Here is a 17,780-nt window from a genome sequence, read left to right on the forward strand (position 1 = left end):
AAACATGTCCTCAGACATGCTGCTGCAATATTTCCAGTTCTTGTAATTAGTTGCTTTTCTCAGTCTCAAGTAAAACTTTTGCTTTAATGGGTACTGCTGATTTCACATTAGGAAAAAATTCTTTACTGTGAGGGTGGTCAAACACTGGAACAGGCTTTCTAGCCAGGTGGTTGATGTCCCAAACCTGTCAGTGTTCAAAAGGCATTTGGATAATACCTTCACTAATATGCTTTAAATTTTGTTTAGTCCTGAAGTGGTCAGGGCTACATGCTTTTGTAACTCTTCTAACTCTGCTCTTCTAACTATTTTATATTATATCTTCAAAAGTCTTATCATAATGCTACCCCTCTATCCCACTCTTGTTTTAGCTAGCCCCCCCTTTACCTGAAAAATAATGCTTAATATTTAAATTTAAAACAAATTAATGTCCTCATTTTCCTGAATCCCATGATTATTAAAATTTTCTTGAACTATATTCAAAGAGTCAATAGAACAATTACATCTTGTATTTTCCATCTGATAGTCTTACTAGCACAGCCCGCATGACGATTTGCATCATTTTTAACAGCATCAATTTGCTGACTCTTATCAAGCCTAAAGTTTGCTTTAGGCCTTCACATCCATTTCCTTCAGTGTCTATCCTAATAAGTGATAATCCTAATTTTGTATTTGTTCACTTAAAAATGTAGTGCTTCACATTTTTTTATTATCTTGTTGATGTCACTTTCTCCAGTCTATCAAAATTATTTTCATCCTGTCTTGCAGAGTGTTTATGACTCTACTTATCTGTTTAGTATTTGTGAATAGTCTAAATGTTATCTTTATCTCATCATCCAGGTGGCTAACAAAAATGCTTCAAAGGACCACTAAGATGGTCTTCTGAGAATATAAATTGTAACAACTGCTTCACTTAAATGGTTTAACCTGCTATGCATTCAGTTTTAGAGACTGAATGAGCACATGAGGTTGCTTTTAATATTTTTGTGGAAGGAAGAAGCGTTAAAAGTTTTAAGTGGCATTTTCAGTTCTGCTTCCTGATGTCTTGTAACACTATCCTAGCTATCCTACCAAAGGAATAAATTGAATTTTGCTAGTTTTGGAGTGTTTTTTTTTTTTTTGGTCTTCCTTACTGTATTATTAATATTCTCTCTATACTTAGAAATGAATAGTTGATGTTCAGTTCCTGTTATATCTCTAGTTATAGCAGTGAGAATAACCAGCTGATAATTCTTTGTGTCACTCTCCTCTCTGCCTATGTTTGAAAGATAGACACATTTACTGGTTCTTAGTGGTGGACACTATAAACAGTATCATGATAAAGAGATTATTTCCTTTTTTTATTTTTATTTATTTATTTATTTATTTATCAACACAGATACAATCATTTTCCTTAACAGATGCTGGCAGGGTAGAGTTGACATTTGTTCACTGAATGTTGTTATCTTCCTCAGATATACTCACTGGTGTATTTGACCTAAAACATTTACAGATAAGTTGAAAATATTTTTCTCACACTATGCCAGGAAAAAAAGGAAATATCCACACTGATTTATACTTTATATCTTCTAAAAACATTAAAAAAATCCTTTATTAAAGCCTTTTTATTTAAATAAATGAGTTACAATAATTACAAAATAGGTAATTCAGTAATTCAGCTAGAACATGATAATGAATTCCTGTTGGAACATACTAAAATTTACACCATCTAGGTAGCTTATTGTTTTGTTTTTTTTTTTTTTTTTTTTTTTTTTTTAAACATGGACAAAACACTCTGATAAACACTTGTGATGTAAGCAACGTCATTTCCCCTCTTCAAATGGGAAAGTTAAGGCATAGAATCTGAAGTGGCTTCTCAAAGATCACATGAGCAAACCAGCAATAGTGCTAGGTTAGAGCCTTAGTCTTCTGAATTATTTTCTTCTTTTATAAACAGAGACATCAGAGACATACACAAATCAATCAACTGAAGGTGTTGTTGTATTTGGAAATCCAATGTTGCAGGTCTGTTGGAGTCTCAGACACATTTTGAAATACTCCATCAATGTGAACACCTGTGGTAAAAAATCAAAACCAAACCAAACAAAAAAAAAGGGGGGGGGGGGGGGGGGGCTTTAATGAAAACAAAGAAAAACAAACAAACAAACAACAACAACAAACATACTAATGTCTGTAACTTATGGTCCTAGGGTGAAATAATACATTTATATTACATTGACAGAATTTTTTCATCCTGAACTTGTTTTGGCATTTTTTGGAATCAATGAGTTGATTTTATTTAGACTTTGTTTTTCAATGTGTTAGCATAAGACCAAAAAAAAAAGAGAGATTATTTTTGTTTAGTTTTAACATTTTTAATTTCTAGGTCTGACCAACTGAAGAGTCTGAGTGTAGAGTGTGATTTTGTAGTAATCCGATGACTATTTCTGTCATAAAGTATCATTAACCTGCACTGACATACTGTCATTGAGAATTTTGAATTTTCAAGACAGATAGAAAGTCTTAAATAATGAGCTGAAGAATCATAGTTCATTGCAATAAAAATTTTTATCCATGTTCATCTGAACCCAGTTGTCTCTTCCCCACACTGAACAGTCCCAGACTTTTCTCATAGGAGAAATACTCCAGCCCTCTCATCGTCTTCATGGACCTTCACTGGACATGCTCCAGGATGTCCATGTCTCTCTTGTACTGGAGAGTCCAGAACTGGACACAACACTACAGGTGTGGCTTCACCAGAATTCAACTAAGATGTAAAGCTGAAGGACAATGAACAATTGACATAAATACTTGTCTACACCACCTCAGTTTGGTTCCCACCTTCTGACATTTATCCATGAAATTGCCTGAGAGAGAATACAAGTCACCTACTTCTGACAGACATTTTGAAAGATATGCAAAAGAAAGTACATGAGATAGCAATTGTCTTTTGGGTGAGTTAATATGCAAGGTTAATGCTCTGCTTTAACAGTGGTTTATGGTGTATTGCCACGTTAAGAAAAGAACCAGGGTCATTGGTTTCCCAACATTATATCAATCATACTGTCTTATAAGAAGAAAGAACTGTAAGCTATCAGACAGAGATCTTTGAAAAAGTTGAGGTGGCAAAAGCTTAATTTTATTTTCAAGGAATTATCCCACAGTAGTTTCCATTCTTATTGTATTTGAGATTTCTTCCCATCTCTTTTTCTTTCAGCAGAGGACTATGGGCTGTCTTGCAACTGAATATTCATTGATATAAATCCTTCACCGTCAGCAATACAGATTTTGAAATCAGTGTTAACTGTCAATTTTGTTGATGATGCATAAGGCATAATAGAGCACAGGTTGTGCTTTTACAGCTTTTTGTCAGCGGTATTGACAGCAGTAAAACCCTGAAGCAGAATTTACACAGGAAGCAGATATGTGCACTACAAGATGTTACTTTTAGTATTTCTTTTCTAGTTCATAGCTTTATACTGTCCATATTTTAATTGGTTCATTGCCAACATAAAAAGATAACATTTTATATCTATAATTAAACAACATTTGGGCATTATCTGACCCTGTAATATAATTCCCCTTCTGTCTCATTACAAGTACACCTAATTAAATATACTCCAGTCTTCTCCTCATGTCAAACATTTCAGATTTTATCACTTCATAGGCTTTACATTACACACAGACTTGTGATGTACAGCAAAAGAGTAATGAGAGAAAGAGGTGGTGGAGAATGTAATATTTTAATGAATGTGGTGTATCTTTTTTTTTTAATTGTATTTTAAGAGGAAGTATAGATATAGAAGAAAATGCACAGATTTTTTTTTTCCTCTCCTAAAACAGTAGGCACGATTTTCTAGTCTTTTAACAAAAATACTGAGTGGAATAATGTCATGACTTTTTTTATTACTGGAAATAAATTTTAAGAATAAACAGTCATGGTATTAGTTTTCAAATGCTTAATATTTATGCTAAAGCATTAATGAGAAGCGCTTTTGTGAATCATTAGTAAATTTAATATTCTATACATTTCACTTTTTTACTCATATTTGTTAATCTTTTGATCATGTTTTGTTTAAGCAACGTAAGAGTCCATATTTTGTGATCATGATCTTCTTTCTGTTTTCCTCAGAGAGAAAGAACCCAGCAATAAGAACAGTGTTCCACATATATTATTGTTATAGGGTTGTTTATGTGAATGTGATGCATTCTAGGATTCTTTATGCAGCACTGGTGAGACCACATCTGGAGTACTGTGTCCAGTTTTGGGCTCCTCAGTACAAGAGAGACATGTAGCTACTGGAGAGAGTCCAATGATGACCACAAAGTTGATTAAGGACATCTCTCATATGAGGAAAAGCTGAAAGAGCTGAGACTGCAACCTGGAGAAGAGAAGGCTCAGGAAGGATCTTATCAATGCCTGTAAACACCTAAAGTGAGTGTGAGAAGAAGACAGAACCATTCTCTTTTTGGTGGTGCCCAGTGACAGGACAAGAGGCAACAAGCACAAACTGGAACACCAGAGATTCCCTCTGAACATCAAGAAGCACTTCTTTACTGTGCAGCTGACTGAGCACTGATGCAGATTTCCCTGTTGGGGTATCCATTTTTGATTAAAGACATTATGATTAAAATAAAAGATAAGTAATAATTTTAAAAAGCGAACAGAGCTCAGTGGCTTGGGGAACAAGCTTAAAGGAATTGTTTTGCTGGGAGCGAAAGTAGGGATGGGGGAGAAGGACGCAATAACAAGAAATCAGAAGAGAAAAAACCTTTCATCCAGATTTGTTTGACCACAACACCGTAGACAATGAGGTCAGTAGACTGACTGAAGCTCCAAGGATTACATGAACACCACAGAGCAGAATGTTGGCCCTGGCTGATTTCTTAGGCATACAGATGGTGGCTGTCGAAAGTACACTCTGGAACAACTTGTACAGTACAGTAGCAAGGCAAGCCACTAATCATATATTGCTCAGTTAATCAATCATTCACCTAAAAAAGAACAGATGGCACAATTCAGAAAGAGTCAATTACCAGTGAACAAAAGGGCTCATCGGTATTTCTGGCCTATCTTTGCAATCTACAAAATAGACTTGTCTGTTTTATGGATTGGGTAGCTGTTCAGTGTCAAACTGAATTCACTGATATGCTTCTCTCTTTATAAAGATAATTTAAAATGAATGTATCACTGATAGATTCATTATCCATAAACTAAGATAAGAGTCAATAATAAACAAACCCAAGCTAAACTAAAGGAACTTTGGGAGTCCCTGTAAGACATTAATAGAGTAATCAGTTCCAACAGTTCTTACTGTGATAGCATAAAGATGTCTAATGTCCTTAACTTGCTGTTCTTTCCAGAAAGACTGCAAGGACTGGCTGGAAATAGTCCAATCACTGAAGCCCTAACAGGAGTATTAGTGACTCCAGCACTGTGTTGATGAAGCCTTAGTGTTTTGAAAGATATGCCCCAAAACTCACTCCCATTTTTAAAAAGGGTAGAAAGGAAGACCTGGGGAACTACAGACTGGTGAGCCTCACCTCTGTGCCCGGAAAGAACACAGAACAGATTCCACTGGAAGCAATGTCAAGGCACATGCAGGACAAATGAGGTGATCCGAGACAGCCAGAATGGCTTCAACAAGCATAAATCATGTCTGACCAATCTGGTGGCCTTCTGCAATGGAGTGACTGCATCAGTTGACAAGGGAAGACCAACCTATGTCATCTACCTGGAATTCTGTAAGGCCTTTGATATGGTCCCACATGACATCCTGGTCTCCAAATTGGAGAGATATGGGTTTGGTGGGTGGACCATTCAATGGATAAGGAGTTGGCTTGAAGATTGCACCCAGAGAGTGGTTCAATAGTCAACGGCTCTATGTCCAGGTGGAGGCTGGTGATGAGTGGTGTCCCTCAGGGGTCTGTCCTGGGACTGGTACTGCTTAATATCTGTATCAATGACCTCGACAGTGGAATTGAGTGCACCCTCAGCAAGTTTTCAGATGACACCAAGCTGAGTGGCGGAGTTGATACAACAGAAGGAAGGGATGCTATCCAAAGGGACCTGGAAAAGCTTGAGAATTGGGCCCATGTGAACCTAATGAGGTTCAACAAGCTCAAGTGCAAGGTGCTGCACCTGGGTCAGGGCAATCCCAGACATGAGTACAGACTGGGAGAAGAACTCATTGAGAGCAGCCCTGCAGAGAAGGACTTGGGTATTCTGGTGGATAAAAAGCTGACATGAGCCAGCAGTGTGTGTTCGCAGCCCAGAAGGCCAACTGCATTCTGAGCTGCAGAAGAGGAGTGGGCAGCAGGTTGATGGAGGTGATTGTCTCCCTCTAATCTGCCCTTGTGAGTTCCCACTTGCAGTACTGTGTCCATATCTGGGATTCCCAGCACAAGAAGGATGTGACCTATTAGAACAGGTTCAGAGGAGGGCCACAAAGATAATAAAGGGGCTGGAGCACCTCTCCTACAAAGGAATGCTGAGAGAGCTGGGGTTGCTCAGCCTAAAGAAGAAAAGGCTCCGGGGTGACCTCATTGTGACTTTTCAGTACTTAAAGGGGACTTATAAAAAAGATGGAGAGTGACTCTTTGCTCAGTCAGATAATGAGAGGATGAGGGAGAATGGTTTTAAACAGAAAGAGGGGAGATTTAGATTAAAGGTTAGGAGGAAATTCTTCACTCAGGGGGTGGTGAGTCACTGGAACAGGTTGCCCAGAGAGGTTGTGGATGCCCCATCGCTGGAGGTGTTCAAGACCAGGTTAGATGAGGCTCTGAGAAACCTGATCTAGTAGGTGACATCCCTGCCTACGGCAGTGGTGTTGGAGCTGTCTGATCTTTAAGGTCCCTTCCAACCCATGCCATTCTATGATTCTGTGGAAAATATCAGGAGAGGGTATGTGTCTGTGAATCCTGTTGGGATGTCATGTTATCACTAAACAGAGCAGTTTTGGAGGTGAAAAGTTGGGCCCTCAATACTTCATATCAGTTAATTCTGGCATGTTCCTACTGATTACACTTGCTCTTGTGAAAGTTCTTCCAAAGTATTCAGCTTTTCTTTGCATTGTTTAAGGAACCTGAAAACCTTGCTCAGAATGTATGATTTTCAACAGTGTTCATTTGATAAAATGATGCTATAAGCTCAGCATTATGATTCTTCAATCTTCTCATGGACTGTGTTGTCTAATATGGGGATTGGATGAATCCCTTTTTAAATTTCTTTGTGAGTCTTCTGCAAAATCTCAAAGAATGTTTCCAAATTCCCTACTGGTATGCTACTTTTTACAGTAATGCAATACTGGAACTATAACTACTCCCAATGTAAGTTAAGCCCTTCCTTTACCAAAGAAATATAGGCATGCCACAATATAGGCATGTGTATATATAATAAATATATATGGATCAGTGAAAAGTATCAACATTTTTACACCTTATTTTAAAAAATCTGTGTCCCAAGTGCATAAACAAATACTTAGACTAAAGTTAATTTGCACTATTGTACAATCTCGAACAGTGGCACAACAGCAGAAGTTGCTGTTGACAAGTATGATTAGACTCAGTGACACATACTTCCAGTTCTTTGTTCCTATTTTCTTTCCCCAGAATTTCATGTATAATAGCCTCAAATCTGTATGAGCAAGGTGGAGGATGAAACTGAAACTTGAGTGTTATATAGGATAATTTTTCTCTTCAACCTATGCTGTAAGAATTACTTACAACCATACTTTACTTATTTCAGCTAAATGACTTGCAAAGGAAAGCATCTAAAACCTATGTCAAGAAGAAAACAGGCGTCATGTGGTGTGTAAGGGGTATCTGCTATGTTAAGAATTGTTGATTTGGTACTGCTGGAATCTGAATGTATCAATATTTGGGAACCCAACTATTCCAAATGCTATATGGAGACTATTAAACTATGGGCTCTAGCTGCATATAATAAAGTCTAAAGAGAGACAGAATATGTTAGTATATATTTAAAATCCATACACTGAAAAATATTTTCTTAATTAACTCATGCCTTCTTCCAAACAATGATTTCATTTTGCAGATGAAAACAGAAAGCCTAGAGTACAAAAGATATTAGCATTAACCCTGTAATGAAATAACCAGCTGTCAGTTTACAGTTTGCTCAGGTTTCATTTGGTAAGTCATAACTGTTTGAATGACAATAGATTATTTTTTTTTTCCATAATTTAATATAGCTGGTAATAAGATACTTAGTTTTCCACCAACAATCTTCCTGACACACAAAAGATAAGATATATCAAAAGACAGTGGAAATAATAAGTATCTTGGGAGAAAAAAAAAAAATCCAGTTCTTGACATTGTAGTAATCACCACAGTCATCAGAGTAAGTAGCAACTTTTCTGGTGAATAGTTATTTCATAAAAACTTGTTTGAAATTACAACATTAATATTTGTGATTAATTATTCAGCCAGGTAAAACTGGACTCACAAAAATAATTAATTTTACAGTATGTTATTTCAGCTCATTCACCTTAATGATCATTGCTTTTAGTGCTAATGAAACTTGTGTAGCTATAAAACCCCTGATACTGTTTGCATAACTCTGTGTGTACTTTAGCTACTAATAAATAAAGGTGGAGAATGTATTTTGGAATCTTCGCCTTTCTCCTGTTTTTATTTCACTCTTCTTCTACACGTAAATACCTCAAATTATAAATTTATTTTAATTGCCTAATCGCAGTTCGGAAGTCAATCTCAATGAAAGCATTGGGTTTTCATGGGTTTTATTCCCAACCAAACTGCCAGTAGTTACTGGAGTGATTAATTCATTCTTGCCCGGTGAGATGACAATAGTCAATTGGCCCAAGCTGGAACACAAGAGGTTCCATCTAAATACCAGAAAGCGGTTCTTTGCTCTGTGGGTGAATGAGTACTTCTGTACTCTGCTCTGGTGAGGCCGCACCTCGACTACTGTGTTCAGCTTTGGACCCCTCACTACAAGAAGGACATGGAGGCCCTGGAGTGTGTCCAGAGAAGGGCTACGAAGCTGGTAAAGGACCTGGAGCACAAGTCCTATGAGGAGCAGCTGAGGGAACTGGGGTTGTTTAGTCTGGAGAAGAGGAGGCTCAGGGGAGACCTTATTGCTCTCTAAAACTACCAGAAATGAAGTTGTGTGGAGTTGGGGGTCAGCCTCTTCTCACAGGTAACTAGTGATAGGACTAGAGGGAATGTCCTCAAGTTGCGCCAGGGGAGGTTTAGGTTAGAAATTAGGAGACATTTCTTCTCAGAAAGAGTAGTCAGGCATTGGAATGGGTTGACCAGGGAAGTGGTTAGCATCACCGTCCCTGGGGGTGTTTAAAGAAAGGTTGGACCTGGTGCTTAGGGACATGGTTTAGTGGGTGACATTGGTAGTAGGGTGATGGTTGGACCAGACTGGAAAAGACTTGGAGGTCTTTTCCAACTTTAATGATTCTGGGATTCTGTGAGCACTGGCACAGGTTGCCCAGAGAGGCTGTAGGGTCTCCCTCCTTGGAGATATTCATATGCCATCTGGATACAGTCCTGGTCGATCTGTTCTAGGTGTCCCTGCTTGAGCAGTGGGTTGGACCAGATGACGTTCAGAGGATTCCTTCAAACCTTAGCCAATCTGTGGTTTTGTGGTTCCGTGATTCTGTGACAATAACATTTCCTTCTGCCACATCAGGTCTGCTCATTAGGGCCTCTGTGTGTGAAAACTTATACATATTGTTCTAGTCACAGATCTACTCTGACAAAAGTAGAATTAATTGGCAAACATATTTCAATGTGGTTAACCCATATTTCTCACTGATTTTCAAAGACTTGAACCATGGCCTGACTACAGTGTTGGAGTCTGGCTTGTGGATTTAGGGAGGCCAGTTTCTGATACAATGACGTCTCAGCAGGTGAGTTCCAGGTATTTCTCTGATCAGTTGGACTAAAAAGCTATGGTCATTCTAAATTTTTGGAATACTTGGTACTATGTAAATATTACTGTCTCTATTCATGCTGCAGTAAAAGCAATGAAATACTTTGCTAAGGAAACGACCAAACAAATGAACAAACAACAGATGAAAAGAAATGAGCTTATCATAAGATTACATACCTATGTCCCCTGAGTATAGACTGGGAGAAGAACTCATTGAGAGCAGCCTTGTGGAGAAGGACTTGGGGGTTCTGGTGGATGAAAAGCTTGAAATGAGCCAGCAGTGAGAACTTGCAGCTCAGAAGACCAACTGCGTCCTGGGTGGCATCAAAAGAGGCATGGCCAGCATATCTCTTACAAGACTGCAGAAAGTATTCTATATCTCTCTTGTACCACATTATGTATCAAACCTGGGTTCAGTGTACATTTTAAAAACATATTCACATTTTTTTCAAATGTATTCTAATTAACATATGATACTGTGATATCTTAATTGAACTTTGTACAGATACAAAAACAAACAAACAACAACAACACTGTAGCCAATAAACTACTTGTTTTACAGTTTCTCTGGTCTTTCATATCTGTTAAAAACGAATAAATGAGAGGAATTTCTGTTGTACTAATCCAGATTTCTGTTCATCTGTTGCCAAATTGCCCTTAAGTAAAGGATTTGTGTTTCCTAGACTCTTTCCAGTTCTCTAGCACCTGTATTGGCTCTACAGAACTCTTTATGCTTTTTTTTTTTTTTCCCACAGAAAATTTACATAATTGTGAAAAAAAAAAGTCTGCATAAAGGGTCCTGTAGACCCAAATTGGGTCTTGACCTTAGGATACTCGATTTTTAAGACAAAGTAGTGTCTTGAATATATGTTTAACAAAATAAAAAATTGAGATTATCTCTGTTTAATTCAATGCTTCCTTTGTAGATATAGGTATATTTGCCCAGAATAATATTTATTTTCCCTTAGATCTATTTTTTTAGATCTATTTTTTCCAACTTTATTTCCTTAGACTCTGTAGGTCAAGCATCAGAATTTACCTTACCCTTGGATCTAGCATCAGCATTTGACAGAATTGTTAATTATCAGAAATTCTTTCTGTTTGAAGATTTTTGTCTCTATACTGCATTTAAAACATTAACATTTTGCTGTTGTTAAACCTATTACCTGGTCCTACTAATACTTATCCAGAAGGACATGACCAGTATTCTTGCAGTAGACCATAACAGTAGACTCCTTTGCATATTTAGTGCTGATGGACACTATATCTTGCTTTTATAGAGGCTGTTAAGATGAGGGGTAAAATATCAATAATACTAGGAAAATTTGTACTTTCTTTTCAGTAAATGCTAAGTACTGTTTTTTTTTCCCCCTCCATTTGTGTTGCATAGTCCTCGTATTCAGTATTATATTCATATAGATCATGTGAGGTTTTAATTAATATATTTATGTATTTATTTTTGAAGGGATGGTATAAATCTCTGACTTTTGAGTCATGTTTCAGGAAGCATATTTATAAGGAATGAGACCTTTGATTACTTTAATGTCATGCATAAAGCAAAGTTTAAAATGAGCATGATTTCACTCAGAAACGCACTTTAATAAAGAGTACTAGTGAAATTCTAATCCATTTGAGATTTCATCCAATAATACACATTATCTAGTTATTCATCATGAAGAAACCACATTCCTGCCATTATCTTTAATTGTTTTCTTCAGGCTTTAAGAACAGGCTTAAAAAATCATTCTCTGAACTGCAGGGGTTGTAATGTTAATTTCTACACAAACTTCTCTCCTAAAGAGAGTTAAAGTAGTTTAAAAAATATTTATATATATATATTTTTTTTTCATTGAGGTATTTTTTTGTTAGCATTGATCATGAAATCATAGATTTTGAAGACAATAAAAGTCTAATCATCAATCTATGCTTAAAAACATAGTTGTCCCCCAAGATATCCAGCTTTCACTTGTGTTTTTGGTTCAAGTAAAATATACACCAAAGGTCACCTTTCTAACCACTGAATTAATCTGTAACCATAGAAACAGCTGAACTGACCACTAACTGGGATATTCATCCTGACAGAAAGCTCACCTATTCTGCAGACACTCGGCTGTTTGATGTTCTGCATTTCATGTCCACGGGAAATACAACTGACTCTCAATGTTTTTCAGTACAAGGGGAAAGTGGATGTATGTATCACCATGTGTTCACACTGTGATACATTTCTCTAATCACTGACCTGATTAAGGTTTATTGCCTTTTCATCTTTTCTCAATTGTTCATGAAGCACAACAATGCCAGTTTTGATTATGACAATTAATAACATGAGTTATATTCAGAACTATTTAAGGTTGGGGTCAAAATTGAAAATGAGTACCTATTAAATAGTTTTTATGAATATGAACATTTTTCTCTTCAAATTCTACCAAATTTGACATCACAGACATCTACTGAGGAATTCTTAAAGTGATATGTTTAACATTTAAAAGCAAAAAAAAAAAAAAAAAAAAAATTTGGTGGTCTCCCATTTCAGTGAGAACTGGGCCCTGATGGTTATGAAATGCAAAAGATAATGGCATTGAAGATTGACTTTGCTGGGGAAAACATTCAGGTTATTTCTCTTCTGGAAAAGAAACAAGAAACAAGAAACAAGAAACAAGAAACAAGAAACAAGAAACAAGAAACAAGAAACAAGAAACAAGAAACAAGAAACAAGAAACAAGAAACAAGAAACAAGAAAAAAAAAAAGATCTGATCAACTTTTTAGCAGATGAACTTCTAAAGAGCTTCTAAAGAGATATGTTTTTCTGCCTTTTTTTTTTTGCCTAATGCAAAAATGTTGTTATTCCAGTGTATCAGCCTTATATAGCACATCAGCATATCATAATATACTCTTATCTGCATATATACTCATACTTATCAGCATAATATACTCATATCAGCATATCAGAATATACTCTTTTAGACTGATCTTTAGAACAATACACCTCTAAATATTTTCCCACTTTGTCAGAGTCAGGCAGCCAGGATTACTCCCCAGTTTATAAAATTATAAATATAAAATTATAAATATATATATATAAAACTATACTATTATTATAAATATAAAATTATAAAATTGCTCCCCAAATTATAAAATTATTGTTGAACTTTTATACAATTCAGAAACTCAAAGAGTGTAAAAACTGGAAAAGCAAACCAAACCAACCAACAAACCAAACAAAACAATTTAATAAGCAGCTGTGTTTCTGGCTTCATATTGAGTTACCAAAAAAGCACTACAGCATGTCATGTAGTTTTACTCTGCGTATTTTATTTTCACAACAAGGTCAAAGTCATGCACCTGATTAAGAGGGGGAAAATGAAGTGTTCATTCGTGCTTGAAGCAAAGCTAAGGAAAAACATATATTCATTTCCTGGGGTTGCCAAAAAAAAAAAAAAAAGATCATATGGAACTATTTCTCTGAAGTACAGATTTATATATGTGTATAGGTGTGTGTCTGTGTCTATAAATGTACACAAAAGGTTCATTTCTTGCAATTAGATTAAAAAAAATCAAAAACAACAACAAACCTTCTATTGCCAAACAGGCAGGTACAGTCAGGTTGAATTTAAGTATAATAAGCTGGTTGTAGTAAGTGGGAAACTAACATCTAGTTATTCCTTGTGTGTGTTTTTGAAAGTGGATCTTTTTACAAAATCTGTTGATTTGGGGTCAGAGTGGCACTGAAAAACAGGTATTTAGAAATAAACTCCCCATAAGTAAATGAACACAGAATAAATACTAGAGATATTAGTCAAGAAGTGTTTTTTCAACCTAGAACTATTGAGAATCCTGGAATTATCAGAGCTACTAATATGAGATACAGTAGTTACGAAAGACTTCATTCCTGACATGAAGATATAAAAGTTGACTAGAAGGCATTTATTTTATCCACGTGGGACGTATAAACTCTTACTGAAAGATAGGCCATAATTTAAAATTAGTTTAACAAGATTAAAGAATAGTCTCTTATATCAGAATGTATTCCTGTATTCTCTCCCCAGAGTACATTTCAGACACACTTAATGAAAAACAAAGCATGATACTGGTTTTCTAACTATGATCTCTGATTTCATGTTTTCTGTTTTATTATTATCGTTGTTGTTGTTGTGTTTTATTTATGCCAATTGAAGCCCTGTTCAGGGCCTTTCTGTACCTCCATGACGGACTTTGAAGCATAATCACCCTCATAGGCAGTTACGGAATGCCATAACTCAGGATCTCTTCGCTTTGTTGTTTGTCTGTTATTTTTGTTTGTTTCTCGAGTAGGACCAAGGAAAAAGAGATCTAGAAATTATTTACTCAATGTTTTTATTACTGAATTTATTAAGCAAAGAAACAAACAACCCGCTTGGTTTTCATCAAGTTAACAGTTCTAAAATGTACTGAAAGATAGAGCACAAGGTCAAAGACTAAATTCAGCTCACCAATTTTATACTGTATGACTGCAGGTCATAAAATCAATCAGGAGACCACTAAAGCTAAAGAGAGTGAAAAAGTAAAAGCAATAAAACACATACAAGTGGGGTTGCTGTATAAGTACCTAAAAACATTTCACTCAAAATAAACTTTGGTGGCTCATAGTCATTATTTGAACTTTCAGAATGGGAAGACTGTGAAAGGTTTATTCTGGTAAAGGAACAGAAATCTCACAGAATGGATTCATGGAATTAATAAACAGGAGAGCAGCCTGTTCAACCTCTTCTGTTAAATAAAAAATCCTGATTGTCCTAACAACTTTGCCATGAAGGTGAAACACTTTGAAGCTATAGGTCATGTGAGAAGCATATTAAATTGGTAGAATAAAATATCAGAATGAAGACTGCAGGTTACTTCCAGGGTTACTTCCAATAAGAAGTTCATGAGAATTAAGAATAAACCCTAAGAGGCAGCTAAATTTCCTATTAAACATCACACATAGAATGAAACTCTTCATGTTCTTTTGCTGTTTATGTAAGAGAACTGGAATGCATGGAGCTCTGCCTAGGGGTGGATGAAGAATTAAAGGGCAGGCTACCATGGCTGATATTGTTGTGGGTGTTTGCTACAGGCCACATGATCAGGTAGAGGAGGTAGATGAAGCCTTCTTCAGACAGCTGGAAGTAACCTCTCAGTCACAAGCCCTGTTTCTCATGGGGGACTTCAGCCACCCTGAAAGCTACTGGGAAGACCACACAGCTAAGCACAAACAGTCCAGGAGGTTCCTGCAGTGCATTGATAATTTTTTGACAAAGGTGATGGAGGAGCCAACAAGGAGAGGTGTGCTGCTGGACACCGAATGAGGACTAGTTGGAGATGTGAGGGTTGGGGGCAGCCTTGGATGCAGTGACCATGGTATGGTAGAGTTCAGGATCTTGAGAGGAGGAAGCAGAGCAGAAAGTAGGATTGCGACCCTGGACTTCAGGAGAGCAAACTTTGTTCTCTTCAGGAATCTACTTGGAAGAATCCCACAGGTTTGGGCCATAGGAGGAAGGGGGGTCCAAGACAGATGGTCAATATTCAAGCATCACTTCCTCCAAGCTCAAGATCAGTGCATCCCTATGAGTAAGAAGGCAAGCAAAGGGGGCAGGAGACCTGCATGGATGAGCAGAGACCTCCTAGCGAAGCTCAGACAGAAGAACGAAGTTTACAGCAAGTGGAAAGAGGGACAGGCCACTTAGGAGAAATATAAAGACACTGTCAGAATATGCAGGGATGAGACAAGGAAGAACAAGGCTCATTTGGAATTAATTCATTAGAAAAAGGAACACCAGGGAAAATGAAGGCCTGCTTCTGAATGGGGTGGATGCTCTGGTGACGAAGGATGTGGAGAAGGCAGAGTTGCTGAATGCCTTTTTTGCTTCTGTCTTTGCTGATAAGATAACCCCTCGGGAGTCTCAGACCTTGGAGACAAGAGAGGAAGTCCAGAGAAAGGAAGACTTTCCCTTGGTCAACGAGGATCAGGTCAGAGATCATCTAAGCAAACTTGACATCCACAAATCCATGGGCCCTGATGGAATGCATCCATGGGTACTGGCCAATGTTATTGCTAGGCCACTCTCCATCATCTCTGAAAGTTCGTGGAGAACAGGAGAGGTGCCTGAGGACTAGAAGAAAGCTTATCTCACACCAGTCTTCAAAAAGGGCAAGAAGGAGGACCCAGGCAACTACAGGCCAGTCAGCCTCACCTCCATCCCCAGAAAGGTGATGGAGCAGCTCATCCAAGAGGTCATCTCCAAGCATTTGGAGGATGAGAAGGTGATCAGGAGTAGTCATCATGGATTCACCAAGGGGAAACCATGCTTAACCAATCTGATAGCCCTCTATGATGAGATGACTAGTTGGGTAGATGAGGGAAGAGCGGTGGATGTAGTCTACCTTGACTTCATCAAGGTAGACACTTTTGACGCTGTCTCCCATAACATCCTGATAGACAAGCTCAGGCAGTGCAGCATAAATGAGTGGACGATGAGGTGGATTGACAATTGGCTGGATGGCAGAGCTCAAAGGGTTGTGTTTAGTGGTGCAGTCTAGTTGGAGGCCTGTAGGTAGCAGTGTGCCCCAGGGGTCAGTACTGGGTCCAGTCTTGTTCAACTTATTCATCAACGACTTGGACGATGGAATAGTGCACCCTCAGCAAGTTTGCTGGTGACAGAAAGTTCAGAGGATTGGCTGATATCCCAGAGAGCTGTGCTGCCATTCAAAGGGACCTCGACAGGTTGGAGAGATGAGCAAGGAGGAACCTCATAAAGTTCAGCAAAGGCAAGTGCATGGTCCTGCACCTAGGGAGGAATAATCCCAAGCACCACCACAGGCTGGAGAGGTACACCTGCTGGAGAGCAGCTCTGCAGAGAGAGACCTTGAAGTCCTGGTGGACAGCAGGCTAACCACGAGTCAGCAATGTGCCCTTGTGGCCAAGAAGACCAACAGTGTCCTGGGCTGCATTCAGAAGAGTGTTGCCAGCAGGTCAAGGGAGGTGATCCTCCCTCTCTACTCAGCCCTGGTGAGGCCATACCTGGAGTATTGTGCCCAGTTCTGGGCTCCCCAGTACAAAAGGGACATAGAACTGCTGAAGCAAGTTCAGAGGAGGGCTACGAAGTGGATTAGAAGAATGGAGCACCTATCATATGAGGACAGGCTGAGAGAACTGGGCCTGTTTAGCCTGGAAAAGAGAAGACTGAGGGGAGACCTCATTAATGTATATAAATATCTGAGGGGAGGGGGTCAAGAGGATGGAACCAGGCTCTTTTCAGCTGTGCCCAGTGAGAAGATGAGATGCTACGGGTACAAACTGAAGCACAGAAAGTTCCATCTGAATATGAGAGGGCACTTCTTTGCTGTGAGGGTGACAGAGCACTGGAACAGCTTGCTCAGAGAGGTTGTGGAGTCTCCTCTGGAGATACGCAAAACCCACCTGGATGCCTTCCTGTGCAATGTACTCTAGGTGATCCTGCTTGGCAGGGAGCTTGAACTAGATGATCTTCAGAGGTCCCTTCCAACCTCGGCCATTCTGTGAAACCCTTCAAGCTTCACAAAATAAGGCATAGTCAAGAATTAACCAACAGCATCTAAATTTGGCTAAGCAATTTACATTTCCAAAAAGGTAAAGATAATCCCTTGCATTTAAGGTCAAGTTTAAGACCTCACTGCTCCAGCAAAAGTAACCTGTTACCTGATCATTCTTTGATATGCAGACAACTTTACCAACATTCCTCAGGAGGTCTGAAATATTCCATGCTGAATTTCTGCTGGTTAGCAGGATTTAAGACCTTTGTGAATGTCTGAAATGTCTCCCCTATTATATGCTCACAGAACTATCTTCATACTACATCACAGAATTATCTTCATACTGTATGGTTA

At 38.1% G+C, this 17,780-nt stretch overlaps 1 long non-coding RNA gene across 1 annotated transcript; it reads right to left on the minus strand.

Moving 5' to 3' along the window:
• Positions 1-4,855: 4,855 nt before the first annotated feature.
• Positions 4,856-17,451, minus strand: LOC308190226. The gene is made up of 3 exons (XR_013947016.1): positions 17,335-17,451; positions 10,076-12,521; positions 4,856-4,971 (listed from the first exon to the last, which is right to left on the minus strand). It is a non-coding gene; the product is annotated as an uncharacterized lncRNA (long non-coding RNA).
• Between the last annotated feature and the right edge of the window lie 329 nt (positions 17,452-17,780).

The sequence above is a fragment of the Anser brachyrhynchus genome, assembly GCF_964034855.1.
Source record: "Anser brachyrhynchus genome assembly, chromosome: 2".
Taxonomy (NCBI): domain Eukaryota; kingdom Metazoa; phylum Chordata; class Aves; order Anseriformes; family Anatidae; genus Anser; species Anser brachyrhynchus.